Here is a 10,678-nt window from a genome sequence, read left to right as displayed (position 1 = left end):
CCCATCTGCCTTTTCAAAACCTTCACAGCTTGCCAATTTGCAAATATTGGGAAATCACTGTGCCTTGAAATCTTCAAGGAGTAAACCTCCTGAGCCCATTGCCGGTAGAGCCCGTGAAGCCTGCCAGACAATTACCTAAGCCCCAAGGAGCTCCTGGCAAATTGGACCTTCTGGGCATTTAAAACCCACCATCCATCCACATGCGCGGAATCATAGGAAACTTGGCATCCAGATTTTATCCTCAGCTTCTCTCAGGGGCTACCTGAGCTTTTCCTAGGAGAAAAATATCTCCCCTGAGGTGTGAAGACATCTGCTTTTCAGAGTTTCCCATTGCCACTATCTCCAAATAACAATTTCAAAACCAGTTATTGGCTCACATTTAAAATTTACAACCACATTTTCTTTTCTCCCCAAAGGGGAGGAGAGGGTAGCTGTTTCAGGGTTCATTAAACCCGAATTTCTTCACCAGGATTCTGGGATTAAACGGTTTAGCTGTTCTGCCCCCTTTGTATTAAGACACTGTGCAATCAGAACCCAATCTTGAAAAATGAATTTTCAGCTGCAACTGCTGGAAAGGGGCCTTGATTTATTCATAATTAGCTAATGTTTCCATTCAACAGGAAAGAATGATAATAAGACGAGAAATAAACTTGATCCCTGAGTTAGGGGGGGCAGATTTGGGAACCCACAGTTGGTTTTTTGTTTCTCCTATTGTTCTGAAATAGCCGAGGAAGAAACCAAGCTCCCCATGTGGCCTGGAATAAATTCATAAATATCAAAACACTTATTTTGACACTCTGCTTCCAGGGAAAGAAATAGGATTTGGGAGGGTCTTTGTCATCAAAGACTATTGCTATTACGACCATCCAAAATTTGTCAGGAAGGTCTTTCCTCAATAACCGGGCCAGGGTTTTCATTTTGAGCCACAGCGCTCATGACTCTCCTCCCCCACCCGCCGCGCCATCCCAGGCAAAGGGAGGTGCAGGTAGGCCAGAAGTGGGGGAGACTTTCCTCTCCCCTTTTCCAGTGTCAGGCTTACACCGGAGGTGCTGGAAGGAGTTGCCTTTTGTCTTTCAGTGTAGGCTGGATTTTGACAGGCCCTTTTCCTTTCCTGTCAGCTTCTGAATTCAGGCAATTTCATGGCTTCTTTTCTGCCACTGAGATGGGTTTGTGGCAGCAGGACTGTTAGATGCAGCCTGGGGCTGAGGAGCAGCTCAATGACTGAACAGCCTGCCTTTGCCGGCAGCCGGGACCCACTCTGGAGGATGTGCCGGCAGCTCAGGAACGGCTGGGAGGTAACGAGTGATGGGAGCAGCCCGAAGGGGGACAGTGCATCCTGGTTAATTATCCAGCACAGCTGGACGGCTGAGAGCTGTCTGTAGACTTACTTTCAATGAATCGGATGATAACAAAGTAGAGTTCATTCATCCATTTAGCAAGTATTTATTGAGAGCTGCATGAAGCTTGGCTGGAAGTAATTAGCCAATTAAACAGAACTGTGCTGAAGGGGAGGAGCAGTCCAGACAGAGAGAGAGCCAAGTCCATTGTTGAGACCATTTGCTCGGCCTATTGGGGGAAGAGCCAGACAGTGGGTAGAGTTGGAGGCAGTGAGGGAGGTACAGAGGAGTGGGTGACCAGGCTGGAAGCCAGAGCCTGGCTGGGAGGCCATGTCATACAATGCTGCTGAGGCCATGGTGGGGACTTGGGATTTTAGTCTAGGTAGGATAGGACAGAAATGGTATGGACTTAACAGAAGCAGAAGATATTAAGAAGAGGTGGCAAGAATACACAGAAGAACTGTACAAAAAAGATCTTCACGACTCAGATAATCATGATGGTGTGATCACTGACCTAGAGCCAGACATCCTGGAATGTGAAGTCAAGTGGGCCTTAGAAAGCATCACTACGAATAAAGCTAGTGGAGGTGATGGAATTCCGGTTGAGCTATATCAAATCCTGAAAGATGATGCTGTGAAAGTGCTGCACTCAATATGCCAGCAAATTTGGAAAACTCAGCAGTGGCCACAGGACTGGAAAAGGTCAGTTTTCATTCCAATTCCAAAGAAAGGCAATGCCAAAGAATGCTCAAACTACTGCACAATTGCACTCATCTCACACGCTAGTAAAGTAATGCTCAAAATTCTCCAGGCCAGGCTTCAGCAATATGTGAACTGTGAACTTCCTGATGTTCAAGCTGGTTTTAGAAAAGGCAGAGGAACCAGAGATCAAATTGCCAACATCCGCTGCATCATGGAAAAAGCAAGAGAGTTCCAGAAAAACATCTATTTCTGCTTTATTGACTATGCCAAAGCCTTTGACTGTGTGGATCACAATAAACTGTGGAAAATTCTGAAAGAGATGGGAATACCAGACCACCTGACCTGCCTCTTGAGAAATTTGTATGCAGGTCAGGAAGCAACAGTTAGAACTGGACATGGAACAACAGACTGGTTCCAAATAGGAAAAGGAGTTCGTCAAGGCTCTATATTGTCACCCTGCTTATTTAACTTATATGCAGAGTACATCATGAGAAACGCTGGGCTGGAAGAAGCACAAGCTGGAATCAAGATTGCCGGGAGAAATGTCAATAACCTCAGATATGCAGATGACACCACCCTTATGGCAGAAAGTGAAGAGGAACTCAAAAGCCTCTTGATGAAAGTGAAAGTGGAGAGTGAAAAAGTTGGCTTAAAGCTCAACATTCAGAAAACAAAGATCATGGCATCTGGTCCCATCACTTCATGGGAAATAGGTGGGGAAACAGTGGAAACAGTGTCAGACTTAATTTTGGGGGGCTCCAAAATCACTGCAGATGGTGATTGCAGCCATGAAATTAAAAGACACTTACTCCTTGGAAGGAAAGTCATGACCAACCTAGATAGCATATTCAAAAGCAGAGACATTACTTTGCCAACAAAGGTCCATCTAGTCAAGGCTATGGTTTTTCCTGTGGTCACATATGGATGTGAGAGTTGGACTGTGAAGAAGGCTGAGCGCCGAAGAATTGATGCTTTTGAACTGTAGTGTTGGAGAAGACTTGAGAGTCCCTTGGACTGCAAGGAGATCCAACCAGTCCATTCTGAAGGAGATCAGCCCTGGGATTTCTTTGGAAGGAATGATGCTAAAGCTGAAACTCCAGTACTTTGGCCACCTCATGCAAAGAGTTGACTCATTGGAAAAGAATCTGATGCTGGGAGGGATTGAGGGCAGCAGGAGAAGGGGACAACAGAGGATGAGAGGGCTGGATGGCATCACTGACTTGATGGACGTGAGTCTGGGTGAACTCTGGGAGTTGGTGATGGACAGGGAGGCCTGGCGTACTGCGATTCATGGGGTTGCAAAGAGTTGGACGTGACTGAGCAACTGAACTGAACTGAGGACAAGTAGGAAGATCTGGTTGCTTCAAGTCCCACAGGGGCCTTACAGTGCCATAGCCTAGGTCAATGGCCACCTGATGGGAAGAACCAGCTCACTGGAAAAGACTGATGCTGGAAAAGATTGAAGGCAAAAGGAAACGGGAGAGGATGAGATGGTTAGATAGCATCCCAGACTACATGGACATGAATCTGAGCAAACTCAGGCAGATAGTGAAGGACAGAGGAGCCTGACATGCTGCAGGTCATGAGGATGCAAAGAGTCAGACTTGACTTAGTGGCTGAACAGCAACTAGGTCGAAAGCCCCTCCTTAGTATGCTGCCCAAGCAACCCCGCTCCGGGCTCTCCTTTTCCCCACCCACCCCCATCTCCACCCACACCAGCCCCAGAGCTCTTGTGGCCACATCTTTGCCTCTTCCTGGCACATCTGGCGTATCCTTCAAGACCCAGCATATCCACCACAGCCCCAACCAGCCTTCCTTGGCTTCCTCTGACTGTGAATCCTGACTTTGCATCATGGACACATTCCTGTTATACAGGGTCAATGTTGTCCCTTTAAGGGGCCTCCTGTCCTCCCAGCCTGGGGGCCTAGAGGGAGGAGTGGGCACTGGGCCTGGGTCAGAGCAAGCAGAGTAGGTAGAAAGTGAAAGTGAAGTTTCTCAGTTGTGTCTGACTCTTTGCGACCCCATGGGCTGTAGCCTACCACGCTCCTCCATCCATGGGATTTTCCAGGCGAGAGTAGTGGAGTAGGTTGCCGTTTCCTTCTCCAGAGGACCTTCCTGACCCAGGGATCAAACCCGGGTATCCCACATTGTAGGCAGACGCTTTACCGTCTGAGCCACCAGGAAATCAAGAGTAGGTAGATGGGTGAGCAAATGAATGAGTGAAGGAAGAGTTAGCTCATTAGCTCCCTGCCTGCCGCACAGTAACAAGGAGTAGACCAGAGCTGGGCTAGCTGCCAGCTACATGGGTTTACATCCAACCTGCACCAATTACTCCTTTGGGGACTCTAGGCCAATGGCTGTGCCTTCACTTTCTCAGGTATAAAACAGAGACAATAATGATGCCACCTCCTGCCTTGTAAAGTTGTTCAGTTCAGTTCAGTTACTCAGTCATGTCTGACTCTTTGCGACCCCATGAATCGCAGCAGGCCAGGCCTCCCTGTCCATCACCATCTCCCGGAGTTCACTCAGACTCACGTCCATCGAGTCAGTGATGCCATGTAAAGTTGTTGAGAGGAGCAAATAAGTTGGTGATTAAAAATACTTAGGATGGTGCTTAGCACACAGTGATCACCTGGAAGGTGCTAGTATTATAGGGGCAGCTATTGTAGCAGCTCCGGGACTTGGTGATAGGGAAACCTGGTGTGCTGCAGTCCATGGGGTTGCAAAGTCGGACGTGACTAAGCGACTGAACTGAACTGATTGCAGCAGTGGTGGGGGGCTTCAGGAGGCCAGAAGAGGGTGGTAAGCTCTGCTGCCTTCTTCCCAGCTTTGTGGGGGGCAGTTATGAACCACAGGTGCCCTTCCTAGAAACTGTGTGTCAGAGGCACTAGAGGAAAACTTATGTTCATTAATCTCCCTCTAACGCCAAAGTCAAAATGGCTTTGCATTCCCAAACTCCTCCTTACCTTGCTGGGACCAAGTGCTATGCCCTTTTCCTGAGGAGGGAGCAGATTTAGGGAGGTAGGGGCGGGGTAGTTTAAAGAAATTGGGCTTATACCGCGGGGTTGGTTTTCTCACTCTGCCACCTGTCAGCTAAATGACCAGGGAAAGAGATTTCTCCTCTGAGCCCTAATTTCCTTGGCTTTAGAAAAAGGCTTCCCTGGTGGCTCAGTGCTAAATAATCTGTCTGCCAATGCAGGAGACACGGTTTATCCCTGATCCAGGAAGATCCCACATGCTGCAGAGCAACTAAGCCCATGTGCCACAACGATTGAGCCCGGGAGCTGCAACCACTGTGCCCACGTGCTCAAACTACCGACGCCTCCTTGCCCTAGAGCCCGCACTCTGCGATCAGAGAAGCCTGTGCATTGCACCTAGAGAGTAGAGAAAAGCCCATGCAGCAGTGAAACCCAGCATAGGCCAAAAACAATAAATAAATTGATAAATAAATGAAGTTCAACAAAAAAGAAAAAGGCTGATGTCCCGAGACCTGTTTCTGTGAGCTGTGGTGCGGTCTGGCCAGCGGCTCCTTGTGAGGCTGCTCAGTGTTAGCTCTGGACCTGGGCAAGTTGCCCAGTCTCTGTGCCTCAGTTTCCTCAACTAAAATTTGGGATGATAATGATAGTTCTTACACTGTCACGGTAGATCTCTCAAATCCATTTAAGTCCTAAGTCCCAGTACATCAGAATGTGACTGGATTGGGAGACAGGGTCTTTAAAGAGGTAATTAAAGTAAAATGAGGTCACTGGGGGTCGGCACTTGTCCAGTATGACTGGTGTCCTTATGGAAAGAGGAGGTGAGTGACAGATGAATGGACAAGGAAGTTGTAGTACACATACATAATGGAATATTACTCAGATAGAAAAAGGAATGCATTTGAGTCAGTTCTAATGAGGAGGATGAACCTAGAGCCTATGATACAGAGTAAAGTAAGTCAGAAAGAGAAAGATAAATACCATATATTAACGCATAGATACGGAATCTAAAAAAATGGCACTGACGATCCTATATGCAGGGCAGCAAGGGAGACACAGATATAAAAGAACAGACTTTTGGACACAGTGGGAGAAGGAGAAGGTGGGATGATTTGAGAGAATAGCATTGAAACATACAAATCACCTTATGTAAAATCGATAGCCAGTGGGAGTTTGCTATATGACTCCGGGAACCCAAAGCTGGTGCTCTGTGACAACCTAGAGGGATGGGAGGGGGAGAGACGTGGGAGGGGGCTACAAGAGGGAGGAAACATATATACACCTATGGCCCATTCACGTTGATGTATGGCAAAAGCCATCACAATCTTGTAAATATCCCACAATTGAAAATATAAAAAGGAATTTAAAAAAATTTTTTTTAAAAAGAAGAGGCGATGAGGACACAGACACACAGAGGGAAGGCTGTGCGAGGACACAGGAGAGGCTGACTGTCTGCCAGCTAAGCAGAGAGGGCCCAGAGGAAGCTCACCCTGATGGCACCTTAATCGTGGACTTCCAGCCTCCGAAACTGTGAGAAAACACATTTCTGTTGTTTACAGTGCAAGTTCATGGTACTTTGTCGTGGTGGCTGCAGCAGATTCAGATACCTCTGGAGGGATTGTGGGAGGATTAAATGAGATGACCGATGAGCATCAAGTGTTTGAAGAGGGCTGGGCAGGCAGCAAGGGAGACACGTGCTTGCCCTAGGACAGGTCCTGTGCATGCAGGGCTCGGAGAGAGGTGTCAAGTCTGAAGGGGACCTTGTCTCTTAGCTGTCTTCAGACCCCATAGCCCTTTCAGGACTGCCTGCAGTCCACGTGCTTCAGGCATCACCGGGTGTGGGTGAGACACAGCCAGGGGTGAAGCCGTGTCCTGTCTTCTTGGGGAAGGCAGCCTCGCCAGCTGATCAGCAGAAAGAGAGAGATGGGAACCATGGAAGAAATAAATCCTCATGACAGGGACCAGAAGGAAAAAAAGCAGCATGATAGAGGAATGGGAGTCCAGAATGGGCTGAATCACTTTGCTGCACACCTGAAACTAACACAACATTGTAAATCAACTATATATCAATAAAAAAATTTTTTAACCTGTGGTGGGAAGAAGCTGGGGAGCTGGGGGAAAAAAAAAGCCAGCAGCGGGTAAGGAGTCAAGAACCTCTCCTTTGTCCTTTTTTAAAGGCATGGACAGGGGCACAGAAGCCTCGGTTTGTTCTCCAAATGGGCCTCAACTTCCTTATCAATGAAATGGGGGTGGGGATGGTTAATTGTAGTGTCCTTCTGTGAGGATAAAAGAGTTTATATATGAAGATTGCTTGGTGCAGCACCTACATGTAGAAAGAGCTACCTTGTATCATTATTATTCTCCAGCAAGGATAACAAGCAGCATTTACTGAGCAACAGTTAGAACTGGACATGGAACAACAACTGGTTCCAAATAGGAAAAGGAGTTCATCAAGGCTGTATATTGTCACCCTGTTTATTTAACTTATATGCAGAGTACATCATGAGAAACGCTGGACTGGAAGAAACACAAGCTGGAATCAAGATTGCCAGGAGAAATATCAATAACCTCAGATATGCAGATGACACCACCCTTATGGCAGAAAGTGAAAAGGAACTAAAAAGCCTCTTGATGAAAGTGAAAGTGGAGAGTGAAAAAGTTGGCTTAAAGCTCAACATTCAGAAAACGAAGATCATGGCATCCAGTCCCATCACTTCATGGGAAATAGATGGGGAAACAGTGGAAACAGTGTCAGACTTTATTTTTCTGGGCTCCAAAATCACTACAGATGGTGACTGCAGCCATGAAATTAAAAGACACTTACTCCTTGGAAGGAAAGTCATGACCAACCTAGATAGCATATTCAAAAGCAGAGACATTACTTTGCCAACAAAGGGCCGGCTAGTCAAGGCTATGGTTTTTCCTGTGGTCACATATGGATGTGAGAGTTGGACTGTGAAGAAGGCTGAGCGCCGAAGAATTGATGCTTTTGAACTGTAGTGTTGGAGAAGACTCTTGAGAGTCCCTTGGACTACAAGGAGATCCAACCAGTCTATTCTGAAGGAGATCAGCCCTGGGATTTCTTTGGAAGGAATGATGCTAAAGCTGAAACTCCAGTACTTTGGCCACCTCATGCGAAGAGTTGACTCATTGGAAAAGACTCTGATGCTGGGAGGGATTGGAGGCAGGAGAAGAAGGGGACAATAGAGGATGAGATGGCTGGATGGCATCACTGACTCGATGGACGTGAGTCTGGGTGAACTCTGGGAGTTGGTGATGGACAGGGAGGCCTGGCGTGCTGCGATTCATGGGGTCGCAAAGAGTCGGACATGACTGAGCGACTGATCTAATCTCATCTGATCAGGATGTGCCAGGCATCTAAAAATTTTACTTGGAACATTTCATTTAGTCTTCAGAGCCACCTTTGGAGACTGGAATTGTCATAATTTCCATGGTACAGGTGGGGACCTGAGGTCTGTGAACACTGTGTCCAAGGTCACGTAGCTGAGGGTGTGATCAAGCCAGGACACTGCACAGGACAGCTGGACCCAGGAGGGGCTCCGGGAGTGAGAGTGAGCCCCCCAGCAGTCCAGGCTGACGCTGTGCTGGCAGAAAACACCACCTCCATCCATGCCTTCATGCAATGGTCTCACAGCCCTTGCCAGACAATGCCACTCCCAGGCTCCCAGCCTGCTCGGCATCTGCCGGGGAATCCAGTCCTCTCCTTCAGATTCCCAGGAGGAAGCAAAGCTGAACTTTTCATTTCTAGCAGGTTCTGAGGCTTTGTGTCTGCTTTGTTGGTCTCTGCTAAAGCGACAGACATGTTTTGCTGTTGTACTGCCAAGCGGGCAAAGCCTGGAGAAGCAGAACAGAAGGCGTTTCCTCCTCACAGTCACTGGGAAGAGAACCCAGAGCTTCAGAGGTTTCCTTTTTATAGTTTGCTGATGCACCAGTTCCATCCACCTGGAGGAGGCTGCCTGTGTGGAGCTGTCATGTCTTTGCAGGCAGCCGAAAAGGATGCCATGGAACGGATGGGCAGGCAGGCCTGGCAGAGGAACCTGGGGGCAAGTCAGGGCAAGTGGTGGCTGGCAAGACCCACTCAACATCTGTCTTCCTGACAGCTCCAACTGCCGGGCTCTCCAGGGCCTTTCTGGTTGGTTCTAAGAATCAAGGCCATCCCTGGCCACTTCTGTGTTAAAGGCCAACATTGTCTCTGAGGCTCCCTCTCCACTTTCTTTGTGCTGTATCAGTTAGGATTACTTCTGGTTGGAAGCAACAGAGATCCAAAAAAAAAAAAAAAAAACCAACAACAAAAAAACCCAGCAGCTTACATAAGACAGCTGTTAATTTCTTCCTTACATAAAAACTGGGAAGTCAGAAGTCTAGGGCTGGTGTGGTGCTTGGTAATGCCTCCAGGGACTCAGCTCCTTCCAGCTCATTCCTCTAACTTCTCCAGGGTTTGTCAGTATTGCCCTCCTGGCACAGGATTGCAGCTAGAGCTCCAGACATCCCACCTGTGTTCCTGGTAGGTGGGTGGAGGAACGCATAGAGAAAAAGATGCTCACATATCTTTTAAGGGAAGTTCCTAAAAGAGCCATATGACACTTTTGCTTAAATTGGCTAAAATTTAATCATATGGCTACATGCAGCTGCAAAGCAGATGGGGAAATGTAATCTTTATTTGGGATGGTCAGGGCCCACCTAAAAATTGTGGGATCTATTATTATGGAAGAAGGGAAAGGAATGTAATTTCGTGGGGCTACCTACCGATCTCAACCACAACTCCTCAGAGCTAAACTGTCCGGTGGAAGAGAAATTAACATTTTCTGTAATGTGTGGAAAGTGATAGACTTCCATATAAGCTAAGTCACTTGGTCACTGAGAGGCAGGTAATGTGCGGCTTCTAATCCTGACTTGGCCATGTGCCTTGGACAAGCAATTAAGCCTCCTTTTTCTAATAAACAAAAACAAGGGTTCTGATCCCTGGGCGATAGGCTTGTCATGAGGATTAAACAAGGAGATGGGTAAAGTTCCTGGCACACGATATGTGTCCCTGGCTTTGCCAAGCTGCTAAGCCTCTCTGGCCCTTAGACACCTCGTCTATAAAATAAAAATCTGCTTTATATGGTTGTGATGAGGATTCAGTGAGATAAGGAATTAAAGCATTTACAGCAATGCGTTGTTCTTAAGAAAAAACAACAGTTGGTGAATGGTATTATTTAGACCTCTCAAAATTCCTGCAAGATGTCAAAATATGATTTTTAAAAAGTTAAAAACACAGCTCTTTTTTAAAAAAATGGCCCTCATAAAATATAAAATGAATACAAGTCTTACTGAAGATTTATTAAGTACTGAGGAAACAGAAGGATGGAAAAGCTGATTAATGGACTGTTTGATGTACTAACAGGCAAGAGGGGAAAGGCAAAAGAATGTTAGCATAAGATCCACAGGTTAGGCAGGAAACTGGTTAATATTCTACATGGCAATAAAGTAATCTTTTCTAACAGGAAGAAATCACCTCCATCTTTACAGGGCAAAATCATCAAGTTAACATGTAACATTCAGCGCATGGGCTCTGACCAACAATAAAGTCAACACAGATAGGTTCTCCTAGAGAATTAAATAACCCTTGGTGAGCCTGACTACGTCAGCATGCCATTGAAA

The sequence above is a fragment of the Bos indicus genome, chromosome 6 (genome assembly GCF_029378745.1).
Source record: "Bos indicus isolate NIAB-ARS_2022 breed Sahiwal x Tharparkar chromosome 6, NIAB-ARS_B.indTharparkar_mat_pri_1.0, whole genome shotgun sequence".
Classification (NCBI taxonomy): Eukaryota; Metazoa; Chordata; class Mammalia; order Artiodactyla; family Bovidae; genus Bos; species Bos indicus.
Note: the sequence above shows the minus strand (reverse complement) of the source record.